Source organism: Limulus polyphemus, unplaced genomic scaffold (genome assembly GCF_000517525.1).
Source record: "Limulus polyphemus unplaced genomic scaffold, Limulus_polyphemus-2.1.2 Scaffold224, whole genome shotgun sequence".
In the NCBI taxonomy this organism is placed as follows: domain Eukaryota; kingdom Metazoa; phylum Arthropoda; class Merostomata; order Xiphosura; family Limulidae; genus Limulus; species Limulus polyphemus.
In genome coordinates this window covers 444,791-459,858 of record NW_013665834.1, presented here as the reverse complement: position 1 = coordinate 459,858, position 15,068 = coordinate 444,791, and the positions used below count along the sequence as shown (strand labels likewise).

At 33.1% G+C, this 15,068-nt stretch overlaps 1 protein-coding gene across 1 annotated transcript in view; it reads left to right on the top strand.

Moving 5' to 3' along the window:
* The first annotated feature begins 983 nt into the window (after positions 1 to 983).
* The window catches only part of LOC111085071 (kinesin-like protein KIF26B), a 136,997-nt gene continuing 122,912 nt past the window's right edge, over positions 984 to 15,068 (top strand). Inside the window, exon 1 of the mRNA XM_022382165.1 lies at positions 984 to 1,145. The gene's annotated coding sequence lies outside the window, so the exon portion shown is untranslated. The remainder of the gene's footprint in view (positions 1,146 to 15,068) is intronic.

The window sequence follows — 15,068 nt, the reverse complement described above, 5'->3', positions numbered from 1 at the left end:
AGGTAACAATCAGTTCTGGACAAAATCCTTGTAGTGCTGAGTCCTATTTATTGACTGCCTTTCCTCTGGTCTGCAGTTCAAAATCAGAAAATATTATAAATTATGGCCTATGGAGGCCTATGAGCTGACCGCTTAGCCCAGGCTGTCAGTTTATTGATATATATATATGTATATTAGATACAAAAGAGCTAGTATATTTAGTGAGAGTTAAAGATGGTTAATCACTTGGTAAATTTCTAGCCTTTTTACTTTCTACTCTCTTTGATCATACATTCTCAATCACTTTGAATCGTCGTTGTACACTTGCTTTTGTTTTCCTACATCATACTATTATTTTGGAGTCTCAATGTCTGTTTTCCAGCTACACGCCTTTTCGTGGTTTGTAAACTTACTCAGGTAACTAGTAAACTAAGTGGAAGCAGACATCCAGGTAACTAGAACGTTATCTTACGATACACACACACACATATATATATACAGCCAAAAGTACTCAACCATAAGATAATAAATCTGGCTAATCTTCTAAGCATTACGTGTGATACTTTACATAGAATACCTGTTGCTTTAAGTCTACTGTTGAGTTCCATGTTAAAGTTTAAGCCAGTATACCAAGTTTAGCGGCTGTATCTCAGAACGAAACATTCCGCTCCCTCTCAAGTCACATGGTATATACCTAGAGGCTGACAAAGCAGATTTAGTGGTAACGTACCACCACTACAGCCATTTAAAGGCTATAAAACTAACGACAGTATGTCCTCTGACATTCAGTTCCTGTTCAACTCCTCGCCTTCTCGCCAGGGCTTATTAAATGATTTGAGCTGTAGTAGGTTATGTGTATGTGTATAGGTAGAAACATATAAATGTACATGTGATGCAAGAGGACGTACTTCCATGGAAACTGTGTGCGCAGTTGGTTCAGGGAAGCTCTCGCGTTTACTGACTGATAGACATGGAGTAGCAGCTGATAGAGTGAGCGACAGACGAATATCGTAAAGGAGTTTCTCAACCTTGTCAATAGTGAACACAAATCGTTCTGTCTGTGGAGCGAATCGTACTTAAAGCTATTAAGATACCGAACACAGGAGAGGCAGCGAGCAGGAAAGTAGAATTCCCTGCTTCGGGAGGAAGCTGTTTATTCGGCTAAGGTAAGGCTAACTTTCTCTACAATGACTGTCTTGACTCTAATAAGCTTACCAAAACTTATATACACATAAGATATATTGTACTTGAACTTTTTAGTAGATTGTGAATACCTTGAATTTTTCTAGCTGACATTATTATGGTGAGCCTACGATGTAGGAATAATAAAATTATGATAGTCATAAAAATGTCGAATTATCTGAAATCTGCATACAATCTGTGATTACTTATTTAATATCACGTGACGTTAGTGCTGTAAAAGAACTTCTTACTATGCCATTCCGTGACGTATGTGTGTGTATAAAAAGCTGATTTCCATGTACCATCAGTAACAAATTAATATAGTTAATAAGTGAGAGCAATTTTATTAATGATATCCTTCTAAATTTATATGAGTTTATCATTGTTGTTATGACTTCTTAAGTTGCGAAGTTTGTAGCTTGGTTTTAAAACTGTTGTTATAGTTGCTTTGTTACATTAGTTGCACAATAAACCCTTGTAAAGCCTATAAAATAATTGTTAGTGGCTATAAAAGGAAACTTTACCCCACCCCCACCCACCCCACACACATGATGTTTAAAGACCTGACAATGTTCTTCTCTAATTTCATGTGAGACATAACATAAAACGTGGTTATTGTAATTCATTAAACACATTTAATAGAGAATCACTTATCTGGTATATTTATCAATTATCTCAAAGAGCAGCGGTTGAAGCTATTAAAAAAGGTTTGTTAGCTTCCATGGAATAAAGCTTAGTTTTTCATGCACACTGGATCGAATCAGGTTTGTAAACTTCTCTTTGAAGAAAGGAGAATAATAATAATACAGCGGTAAATCCTAAGTCTGAAAAAAAAACACATAAAGCGGATTTCTAAAAGTTCTATTTTGAAAACAAATTCTTTTCTGTGTATTTTGCGTATTATTTCGCTGACAAAAGATGGTAAGAAAACTAGTCACGAAAAGCTAAAGAAATGGACTCTACAAAAGACTGAAAGAAAACGATATTCAACTTTATAGAGGATATTTCATATTATCCTAAAATCAGTATATTCAGTTCGGTTTTATTGTGTTTTTATGAAACAATCAGAGTTTATTTTGCCTTGTTTATCGGTCAGTGTGGGGATAAAGGGTTAGTTTCTGAAACATGAACAGTTATCCCGTTCTTTTGACAGTGGTTAATTTAATGTTGATGCGAAATATTAGTAGTTGAAGCAAAGTTATAAATAGGTGCTTTGTTCTTTTCTGATCTTATTGGAAAATAAAAAAGCTCTTTAACTGTCTGTTTGTTTTAAAGTAATATGTTTAAAATATTCAAATTTTCAAAAGAAAACATTTTCAGAAAATATTTCGTACCTCATCTCCAATCTAAGAAACTTTTGGTTTAGTGGTCCGAATTGCATGTTAATAACCAGATTTGAAGTAAGGTGTGTTGAAATATATGCCTCGACCCTGTTCTATCTGTCACACTAGAAAGATCGACTTCAACGCAGAATTTCGCAAAATATTTCACTTTGTAAACTTCAACAGCAACCTTTGACTGCGTGATAGAAAATCAGTGTTCCCATAAATATAATTTCATTTTTCGTAATATTGAAATATATTAAAACTAGCGCACGGGGAACACATAGCGGTCTCGAGGAGTGACATTTGGTTGAGATTGGTAAAGAAAAGTAAAAAGACAGGGCCCCTGACCCCTGAGTACTAAACCCCACATGTCACTCCAGAGGATCCCCAAAGATGTCCTCGACGTTTAATATAGATCAAAATAATAGATCGGAGAAAAGTTAGGGCTCCTTTGGAGGTGAGTTGGGGGGGGGGTCAGATCCGAGAGTCGATCCTTTGTGTTACTCCTTGAGGTCTTAAAAAGTATTTAGAAAGTTTGGTTGAGATTAGTCAAAAATTGAAGGCGTAAAAAACGGACACACAGACGGTACTTCTACTTTGTATACATTCTATTATATTTTTGTTTGTAAAATAGAATTTTATTTAGCTTATTTGTCTTTGGATTTTTTTATATAAAAAATATATTTTTATTTTAATACCATCCCGAAATCAGTAAGGTTGCAGAAGTTTGAAACAGTTTTACAATACCTGCTTGTTAAAATGGACAGGATATAAACAATCTGAACAGGTGTTAAGCTAATCGTGATAAGGTTTTTATCAGTATATATCATAATTATCCCCCTGCTGACACGAAAACTCCTCATTACGCCTTACAGTGAACTTGGCTGTTATCGGTGAAACATGCAAATTAGTTTGCCATTATATATAAGAAAATCGATATGTGATCATTTAACTCGTATGTCATTGATATACGAGATTGTTTAGTAATCACTTTTTGCCTTCACTAGCCGTGTTGTAAGTTGCAAGTTAATAGACGACATTATACCAATAATGTAACAATAACCTCCACAATGAAAAGCAGAACAGTAACGAAAATTATTGTTATATTAAATATATAAAGTAAAGTTCACTTTTAATTCTAAGCTGTTATTCAATAACTACATTTTATATCTTTTGATACGCCCCTATCGGTTAATTTATCGTTCACTAGAAAAACTGAACGTACATCATCTTGGAAATTGTCTTCAAGTAGTTACAAAAAGTTATAGTAGTTACTTGACATAGACTTAGGCTTCAAATTATTTTATTCCTTAGGCTTAGGCCTAGCGGTTGACGTTCCTGAATACGCATCAGTGTTCAAAATTCAATCTATCAATTTACCATTGGAGATTCTCTGTACTTTAAGCTCTGGCCGCATTATAAAAGTGACAGTCAAACTCGTTATTCAATTAAGAATAGTTATGTAAGTAGCAAGTACTACAAACTGATTTTCTCTGCGAAGATTACATCTGAAATTCTTTGTTAATATTATTAGATATTATTATAATAATCAGGACGTCTACAACAAATAGATATGTCTTTAAAAAGTCAACAGTTACCTTTAGAACTTTCTTATGCCAAGTGACGAAACCAAAGCTAAGTTGTTCGATCAACTGTAACTCGTTTTTTCTTTTTCTGCCTGCGTAGCACTTGTATAAAGCCCCCCAACTTTAGATACAACGGCACATGTTTTTCCGCAATAGACCAGCGGTAAGTTTATGGACTTATGACGCTAAAATCTGGGATTCAATTACCTGTGGTAGACAGAGATAACTATTGTGTAGCTTTGCGCTAAACCAGGCAAACAAACACTCTAGTAAAGAATCCATTTTAAACATGAACACCTGGCAAGTGGTATTTCACATAACTTCATGATAAGTTGAAAGTTTATTAGATTTAAGGAATTTGATTGTGTGGTTGTGAACTGCGAAAGGACCGAGCTCGAGATGCTGCCCATTAGCTTAATAGGTATAGCCAGGACATTTCCATAGAAGCACTAGGAAAGAGGAGCTGATCTCATTCCCTAAGTTCTCTTTCTAGAAATGTTATAGCGGCATTTCAGAATTTAAGGACACTTTGCAAAGAAACCGCACTTCCATTTATTGATTAATTAGGCACAATTTACCGTTTCTATACCTGGACTAAAGCACAAACTCTAATCAATCAAATGAGAACGCGTAAATCAGTTTCGGTTATGAAACCAGGTTTCTGATATGTTTTTGGCAGCAGGCCAGGCGTTAGTTTAAAATACGATAATAAAGGCAGCACACGAGTATGTTTCCAGTTATCAAGATAGCCTGGCTACAAATACAGCTGTATCATCAGAATAACTTATAAGTATAGTTTCGATTTTTTAATATATGTAAACATATGTTAAAGAAAGCAAAGTTTGTTTGTTATCATAAGTTATTTATACGTATCTTTAACGATGCAATTGAAAAAAAAAGTTTCATTGTGTTTGTGTTGCTCAACATTAACCAAGATTTCAAATTAGAAAACACAGTTGCTTTTCTTAGCGTGTAACTCTTTTATTTGCATTGAATTAATTATTTATGAATTTCAAATACAAAAACGTGTTTTGGTGGTTAACTACATCAAAATCCAATAGAACACGGACACAATTAACAGTTTCTAAATTTTCCAGAATTATTATACAATTTCTACAACGAACAAAATAAAAAGTAAAGACGATTAAATATCGTGATTCGAAATGACAGTTTTGTTTGTTTTGTAGTTATGCACAAAGCTACAAAATGGGCTATCTGTACTCTGCCCACCACGGGTATCGAAACCCGGTTTCTAGCGTTATAAGTCTGCAGACAAACTGCTGTGCCACTGTGGGGCTCGAAATAACTGCCCTACATTTATTTCATGAAATACTAAAAATCGTTAATCATATTATTCCGATTTTCGTATATATCTTTAAAGAATATGTACTGTCGCACACCATTTTGACATAAGTATAACAAATGCTATGGTAATAGTAATAACCTTAGCTCTATGACATTCTGGAAAAAAACATTTATTCAGAGTTAACACTATGAGCCAGAAATTCTAATGTCAGAGTCAAGCCAATCAAGAAATAAATCTGAAGTCAGAGCTAACCATAACTGCTAACAAGTCTTATGTTAGACATGTTGAATGGCCGTCATGTGACAGAAAATAATAATTAATTTTACTTTTCAAAATTTTATCTAAATAAATGTTTTATGAACATGTTTTCTGAGAATTAATTATAATCCAGTAACCATATATGTATGGAGAATGACTATCCCATTTCTAGTATTTCATGAAAACAAAATGTTTTATGTAATTTCCTTTAAATATTGCTTGATTAGCATTTTAAAGTTATGTTCAAATGTTCTTCTTGGTAAATCCTTATAGACTGAAACATGCGAAAAACTGATTCTCAAGACATCTTCCGACTTGGTCAACTGCATGACCCTGCTAATTATTAATTGTGATAGTAAAGGCAGTGAATTTGGACTGCCTTTCTGTTTTTGGCTTTGTTAGCCTACTGAGCTGAAGAAGAGCGCTTTAATTTGGGCATTTTGAAAATTCAAATGTGCTGCGGGTAAAACATGCGGGCTATTATAGAGTTGTAGCCGAGGGTTCCGATTGGACAGACTTTGGTGATGTTGCGTCAATGTGTCTCCTTGACAACCAAGCAAACCTAATGGGGAATATCAGCCAATGATTATTATATTAACCTCGTTGACAAGTAAATCTAAAGTCAGAGCTAACCCTCTTGGCGAAATTAAAATGTCATGGCTAAGACAACCCTGTTGACAATCAAGCAAACGTGAACGTTAACTCTGTTATCAAACAAGTTAAATTTCAAAGCACTATAATACTATTGGCAAGTAACTAAAATGTAAAAATTAACCATAGCATTAAATAACTCTAATGTCAAAGCCAACGTCATTGATAACCATTGTTGAAGAGCAAGTCAAGTGTTAAAACTAAACCCTATTGACAAGTAATTAAAATGTAAAAGTTAACTCTATCAAGAAATAAGTATAAAGCTGGAATAACCATATCGAAAGTAAGTCTAATGTCAGATCTAGCTTTATGACCTTGCAAAATAAAAAACAAAATACTTAGCCTTAACGGCTGTCGTGTTAAATGTAAGGGTTAATTGAATAAGCTAGCCTTTTTCCACTTTATGGTTTATGTTTATCTATTATTCCTTTACTTAATAGATAATGTCGACGTGATTCCAATTCAATACTCCTCTATAGGTCAGCGGTAAATTTACGGAACGTTAAAATCCACGGTTCGATACTCCTCTGTGAAAAGAGCATAAATAGTTTATTGTGTAGCTTTGCGCTAAATTAAACAAAACAAACTAAAACCCAAGTAACTAAAATAAAGAGGCTTGTTGTGAAAGATCCGGAAAACATAAATATATTGTGATTGGCTAGCACTAACCAATTCAGGCGTTTACACGTAGAAATGCTGACAAAACATAAGTACAAGCTTTCTGTAGCCACATAATTCATCTGCTCTATTGTTTTGACGTATGTGTATTTTTATTGTTCCATAGATAAGAAAGTATGATGTTAAATAAACTCAACTACGTAGTTGTTATAATGAAAACTGCTGATTAATTAGATACTAATTTTTACAATTGAATTTGTGAATAATTTATTTTGACACCTTCTTTGATTGAACATATTACTTCAAATCCTTACGATTCTATATCTATAAACTGTGAGCGAACTATATTTAAAAACGAACTTATGACTATAAATTTCTTAATAAGAGATTTCCCAAACTTTATATACTTGAAAATATATTCTAAACAGTTTAATTCGATTTTTTTATCACCCAAGCAAAGCTCAGGGTATGTTCCAAACCTTTATGACATGTGTTGTTCTCCGCTTGTTTCGTGCTTTACAACTTTTTATATAAAAGTGAAAAAAAGAGCCATCGCGAAAAAAAGGTGCATTTATGGTCCAGATAAACTACAGACAATACTCAAATATAGGTAGAAAATTTTTAAATAAATATACAAAAATCGATGAGATAAAAATAGAAATATCGTTCTGATAAAGATACAAGTATCGTCTAGATAAAGGTACAAGTATCGTTCTGATAAAACAATACGGATATTGTTCTAATAAATATATAGATATCGTTCTGATAAATATAGAAATATCGTTCTGATAAAGATACAAGTATTGTTCTGATAAAGGTACAGGTAGCGTTATGATAAAGATACAAACATCGTTCTGATAAAGATACAGATATCGTTCTGATAAAGGTACAAATATCGCTCTGATAAATATTCAGATAACGTTCTGGTGAAGGTACAAATATCATTCTGATAAAGATACAGATAGCAGTCTAATAAAGATACAAATAGCATTCTGATAAAGATACAGATAGCGTTCTGATAAGAATACAGGTATCGTTGTGATAAAGATATAGCTATCTTTAGACAGATACTATATGATCGCTCAGATAAAAGATAAGTAAAGTCTACTTAAGGATATATTAAAACTTTTATTATATATTATGATTCCCATTGGCGCAGCGATAAGTCTGAAGGCTTATAACGCTAAAACCCGGGTTTCAATGCCCGTGGGTGGCGCAGTACTGATAGCCTATTGTGTAGCTTTGTGCTTAACTTGAAAGAAACTAACAAATAGTTAAATATTAGAAATTTATTATGTTTACCTTACTAGCCTATCAGTTGACGTCGGTTTGTTTTTCGTTCGATTGCTTATAAATTTAAGCGTTAAGGTTTAATCATTGTTTCGTATACATTATTAATTTCTTGGATGATTTATACTCTAATAGTTAAAAGAAATAATGTAAATATACCTGGCTAAGGTAAGAAAAACAATTTTCTAATATCCTCTTTTCAAATGGCAAGTTTAATGTTATTCTCCTTTATTTCGGATCAGTTTATCTCCATGCCTTAGTATTAAATGATCCAATAACTTCCTTAAATATGCTCAACCTTTTTCTTCGTCAAACTTCAGACTAACAAAGATCACGCATGACTTCAGAAAGAAAACACACTTTTCTTGTGAAGAGGGTGACTTTGGTGATCCTGAAGGAAAAATTTTTTTTTTCATCTTTCACACAAATTTATTTATTTATTAAAGTAACATCAAAAGAACCTAAAAAAATTACTTAAGTGCTCATGTAACACGAGCTTGTGTTTAAACAGGCTGATACATGTAGCTTTTCAGTTCCATTACTACGAACAGCTTATCATTAGAAAGATTCAAGAAAAAACAATACAGACACGTATAGCTCATTAAAAAATAATAATATGAGAAAACCGAAAGTACTTTTTACGCAGCAACGTTTTCCTCTTTATTTTCTTCACCCCCCCCCTTTTTTCATTTAGCAACAATTGAGTGTAGCAGGTTTAAGATTTGTTGGTTTGAACTTAAGCACAAAGCTACACAATGGGCCATCTGTGCTCTGTCCATCACGAGTATCGCAACCTGGTTTCTAGCGTTGTAAGCCCACAGACACTCTACTGTGCCACTGGGGGAGGGGGAGACAGGTTTAAGAGCTGTGATTTTTCTATGAACGCAATTTCGAGTTACTCGCATATATAGTTGTTTTAACTCAATTTTTATTTGTTGAATTTCTAATAAGGATATTTCTATATATTACGTTTGCTTTTACATTCTTTTTATTAAAGAGATACGTTCACAAATATGCTAAAAATTTAAATCAAAACTCAATATAACGAATATTCACACGAAGCGTTCGTATTTCTCGTCTTACTTAAATATTCCGCTGAAAATTTGTATATTAGAAATATATTTAAGTGCATATAGTCAAAATATTCAATAAACAACTCCAGGTTATTTTGATATTTTTCCAATGAAAATTTTGGGAATGAGTATTTAAAGATATTGGTATATATATATATATATGTGTATATTTCTGCATATAAATATTATATCTCTTTTTAAATATCCCATCATAACCTTACGAAACATTTTAACTTACACTAACTTCTTTGTCGTGATTTATCTTTTGCTACACAATCAATGAAAAATGGAAAAGCTATGATTCTCCTGGCTCCAAGACCTTCTACCAGTTACCATAGTATTGAACTACGGTTATCATATTTCCCAGACCTTCTACCAACCAACCACTTGGTATACAATGATCTACGAGTATCGAGGTTAGAGATCTATCCCACGCCAGCCAGCTTCTACATAGTGGGAAATACAAACCTGGTGGTTCCGAGGCCCATACCATATCCCATTTAGCTGATAGATAATCCGTTGTAATTCTCTTGGTAACAAGGCTTTCTATAATGAGCTACTAAATAGACATTTGTGATCATGTAGTTCCAAGATCTTGTATGCAGTGACCTTCAGTTACTACACAGTGAGATATGATTTTTATGGTTCCAAGATATTCTTACACATACTAGTCAGCTGCTACACGGCAAGGGAAGTAATCCTGGTGTTTCCAACTACTAAATGTCAGCCAGATTCTACATAATCAGTTATAATTATTTAATAACAACACATTCTACGAAATGCCAACCAGATGCTGCACAATGATTTATGATTCCCATGGTTCCTCGGCCTTCTACTGTGTGAAATCCAGTAGGTCCATGGTAAGCTATGAGTCTCGTAATTCCAAGAATTTCCATCCCATCAGCTCATTTTCATTGTACTTTAGCAAAACGAGAAGTTTCCTGGTTCATTCATTGATGATAGAATATTATACTGTATTACGTATGTCGATGTGGGCTATTTGATCAATGATACCAGAAAATTGTACGGTTCAAAGTATTTCGGATGTTTGATTACATGCATTTTTATTCTAGATATATTACCAATGAAAATACTGTATTTATTTATAGTAATTAGTTTCTTTTCAAGTCAATGAGGGAATTATGGAACCTTTTCTACATGATTAATAAAGTAGAATTTCTTGTATGTTGTAAGTGTTGGTGTATATGATATTAACGACATAATTTTGTACTTTGTAAAACAGGTAGGAAATTATTCTTAATTAATGAGAAATACCAGTATAGCTATCCTTAATTTGTTAAATCTCGAGCAAAGCCAAAGACTACGAGAGAGGTAAAAAACAACAAATATATTGTGTTTATTTTCTTATCTTAAAATATCCAACCAAGACACATTTTCACGTTGGCTTAGTCAGAATACACAAATATATCGCTTTCTGTTATAAGAAAAGAAAAGAAATATAAAACCAGCCTCCCGGGATTTTTGCACTCAACTTTTCCTTAACGTAAAGTAGCCGCTGAGGTTCTCAGAGGGATTTTCTTTGCTGAGGTTCTCAGAGGGATTTTCTTTGAGTTGAGATTCACGGCACCACATCTGGTAGAAATACTTCATACAGGGGCAAAAATATGTGACGAAAGATGTAAACCCCTAATAAATCATTCCCTGCTCAGAACGATATGGATCAGGAGAAAGTGACAGAAGGTCGATTGTGGTGGCGGAGGACTGGCGAAGTCTTTAAGTATGAGCAGATTTTATTGCCTGTCAGACTGTGTACAATTTCTGAATTTTAAGAAGAATCCCACCGTCATTTTTAATTAGATTTGTAAGGAAAGAAATTTCAACCAAAGCTTGTAAAGCTCAAAAGTAGGTGATAAAAATATATATGCATTTCCTATAGAAGAATAGGGCTGAATCTTTAATGTTATTGCATAGATGGGTCAAGTGATCGATATTAGTGATAAAAAAAAACACTTTTTCCTACAAATTGACGAGTTTCAAATATCAAGTAGGAAACAAGAGTGTTTTTAAAATATTTTCATAATTATGAAGACGAAAAAAAAGTTCATCCAATTTGCAGATTCATCAAAAAAAAGAGATATTTAACACTAGAATACAATTAAGCTAAATATAAGTCTTTCATCTAAAATAAATAAATGTAAAGCAATATGATATGGTTTAAATAATATGCTTCATTTTATTATTTTCTCTCTATCCATAAGAACACCAACCTTCCCACTATAAACTATATAAAGTAAGTTTCACTTTTACATGGGAGGGTCCAATTTCAATTCAGAATTTTCAAACAATCATATTGCAATTATTATTTTTGTCTTTTTTCATTTCACACGTAAAGTTTGCGAATAGAATTTAAGTCTGATAGACGTAGCTTTTCCATAAATCCTACTTCCAGTTGTATCTAATGTATCTAATTGGGATACATCCTTGTATTCCCATTCCGTACCTTGTTCGTATTTTGAGTGCGTACTTTATAATAAAGATTTGCATAAGTTAATACAATGAATTTACCTTGTTTCGTGACGAGTTCTCGACGATTTCAAAGTGAAATGCGACTACGGAAACTTTATGGTTGGGGGTGTATGTCACAGCATTACCAAAAGAAGGACATTTATATAGTTAGACTGAAAAATGTTGTAAAGGACACGATATTTTGGAGAAGAAGGCCTTCGGTGTTTTCCATAAACTGGTTCATCAACGTGTATAGGACCATAACGAAGTTAAAACACAACTTAGAACTAATCCGAAGCAAAGTTTTTATTAGCAAAATGAATATTATAGCTACAAAAGAAAACTCACCGGCCCAAATATTATGCTATAAATATGATGTAACTCCAGATATCGTTAACGAGGTAATAAACAAGGATTTAAAGTTTATGAAGTCTCTCACAACATAAATATTAACAAGCTATAAGTTACATTTCCAAATCAAAGGCTGATTTCATGAGGAAAATGGTCATAGGAACTGGAATCACATCAATCTCATTCAGCCACATACATGACTGTCAAGTCCTGTAATGTAACTCCAAAGGATCTTTGTTACTTTGCTCTGTTTAAATGTGGTCTTGAAAGCCGATATTGATGTACAAAGAAGGGTCTGCGTAACGTCTGTCAAGATGTGTGATGCGAGGTTGAGATCACCGACTGTCCTTCACAGAAGACCGTTACAATGAAAATCGTGGTGTCGGAAATTGATACGTAATCGTGGTCATCATGATGAGCTTGATCAGTAATGCAGGAAGTACCTCGATTGACAGGAAGGGATCAAAAAACATTATTTTTATAAGACGCAATTAATACCTAATATATAGATGTATGTGAAGCAACTTGTTTTTTATCCAGTTGTTTGAAATGAAATATATATATATACCAAAAGTAAGAAAAGGCTACTGTACTAGGCTATGTTTTTATTTGATATTGAATTACACATAATCTCTTATCTTGTTTGTTTTTACACAGATACAGTTCACAGAAAATTAAGATAAGATTGTTGGTTTAATACGAATAGAAAACTAATCTAAAACAGGAAAAAATTAAGGATACCAAAAAGTTAACACATTAAGTAATATGTTTGCATTTTAACAAAACATAAATTTTCTGAATTTTATTTTTACTCCGTTCCATGTGGCCTTTTAGATGTAAATATAGAGTTCAATACCTACAGTAGGTTAGTACTGACAAATATTATCTTACTTAATCACAATAATGGAACGTTACTTCCTGAAAGGGAATTAATTCACTTAAATAATTTTTCTTAGTATTCCACGTTCATCATATATTTTGTTACTTAGACTTAATAAACGCTAAAATCGCAAGCTCAAGTTACCTTCCTCTTCTGTTGTGGTAATCTATTCAAATAACGGTTATAGAAGGTCACATGTTTAAGTAGTTCTTCTTAACAATGTTTCCTGAATTATGATGTAAAACGCCTTAGACTGCGGAATATTCCTTTTAGTAGTAATATGTGTAGGATATTACATCGCAATAAGATCAATAATTTAAATTACACCATTTGTTACTGGCCCAATGTAGTTTCCAGTAAGAGGGCATTTTAACCATACTCTCTTGTATGACTATGTCGACTAATTACCAGAACTCATCAGACTGGTTGGGTAACAACATAAACAACCTTAGTTGAAGCGCTATTCTTACCAGTCGTTTATGAGGCAAGACAAGTGTTGTAGAATGTAATAGCTGGCGGAGCGACATAGTTGAAACGTTATTATACACTGTTCTTGTTGAAATCTCATATTGAGCAAGCCAGGAGTTAAGTGAGGTTAAACTTATTACCAGTTTTATGGTAGTGTAATTTAACAAACATAGTACCAAATCAAGTTTTCATCAAACAGAAAAAAAAAAGTCTGTTATACTTAAAAGAGAATTAGGTAATAAACTCCTGTAGTGACTGCTCAATAAACTTACAAGTAAACATATCTATACCGACGTATTAGGTGTGTAAGTATAACGTTTGTACAAGTTCCAATTAACCACCAAAACAATTTCAATAATTTCTGCTTTTCCTCCTATAACCTGTGTAAATATAATAGTAGTGTCTGTTGTGTGTCTATGTAACTACTTCGCAGGGTGTGGAGGTTCATTAGGTCCATACAAATTTTCAGTTTTGCATTTTGCGTTTTGCGGTTTTTATGGGCATTTTTTTACTACTACTTTGCACTCCTTTTTGCTGGATCTTCACCAAATTCGGCATGAAGATTTGTTGGGTCCATTCGGAGATATATGCAAAATTGCGGTTTTACATATCATGTTTTGCAGTTTTTATGGGCTTGTTTGCGTTTTTACAATCACATATAAGAGAAGCAACTTTTTTTATGTCCAAGATAAACTATCATTAATCACGAATTTAGATAGCTTCCGTCCAGGGGACGGGTACTCCAGCTAGTATTAAATACGTTAATAATATTTGCTGTTTTGCACTCATATCCTTAATCTGTACTAAGAAAATTTGACGAATTAAAAACATTGATCGCAAAATACGTCCTGACGGTTTGGGCACTCGACTAGCAATCTGATGGTCGCAGGTTCGAATTCCCTCACCGAACACACTACCATACTCTAGGGTTTCCGACAGGGCCTTCTGGTATAAAAATTATTGGTTTATAGATTAAAAGTAGACACAACCAGATGAATTTCAACCATTCCCAGTGTTTCTCCTGAACGCTGCAAGGTATTGGAAAAAAGAAGAAAAAAAATCGTGAAATGCAATTTTACCTTGATTTTTGGGATAGTTTAGCGCTCTTGATGGCGAATTTATAAAAGTTGAAATTAATTCATCCTTTTTTCTCTCACGGTGTATCTACAAGAACTATTTTACAGAGATTCTCAGAACTTCTAAACAAATATTTATTTTTGTTATGTCTAACACACAATAAAAATATTTCACAAATCAACGATATCAGGTATCAAGAACTTTATCTTTATTTAGAATTTTAGTGTTTTAGACTAAGAAATAATTAGATAAAGCACTTTTCTAGTTACTTCTTACCTTTATATTAACGATTATGTGTTCCCACAATAAAATGCTATTTCTCTGTGAGTATTTGCATGGTTTCGATTAACCTTTAAGAAAATATAAATTAGCTGTTGGTTTAAAAATGCATAAAACTATGGATAAAAAAATTCTTTGAAGTTCAACGTATCTAACAGATATTTAAAGAAATATTTCGTGTATGTGTGTATGTATTGATTAGTTTTTCTACTGCTAGTCCCCAAATATCGGGTAAGTTATCTGGTCACAATGGAGTATTTTATAATGGACCTCAGATGG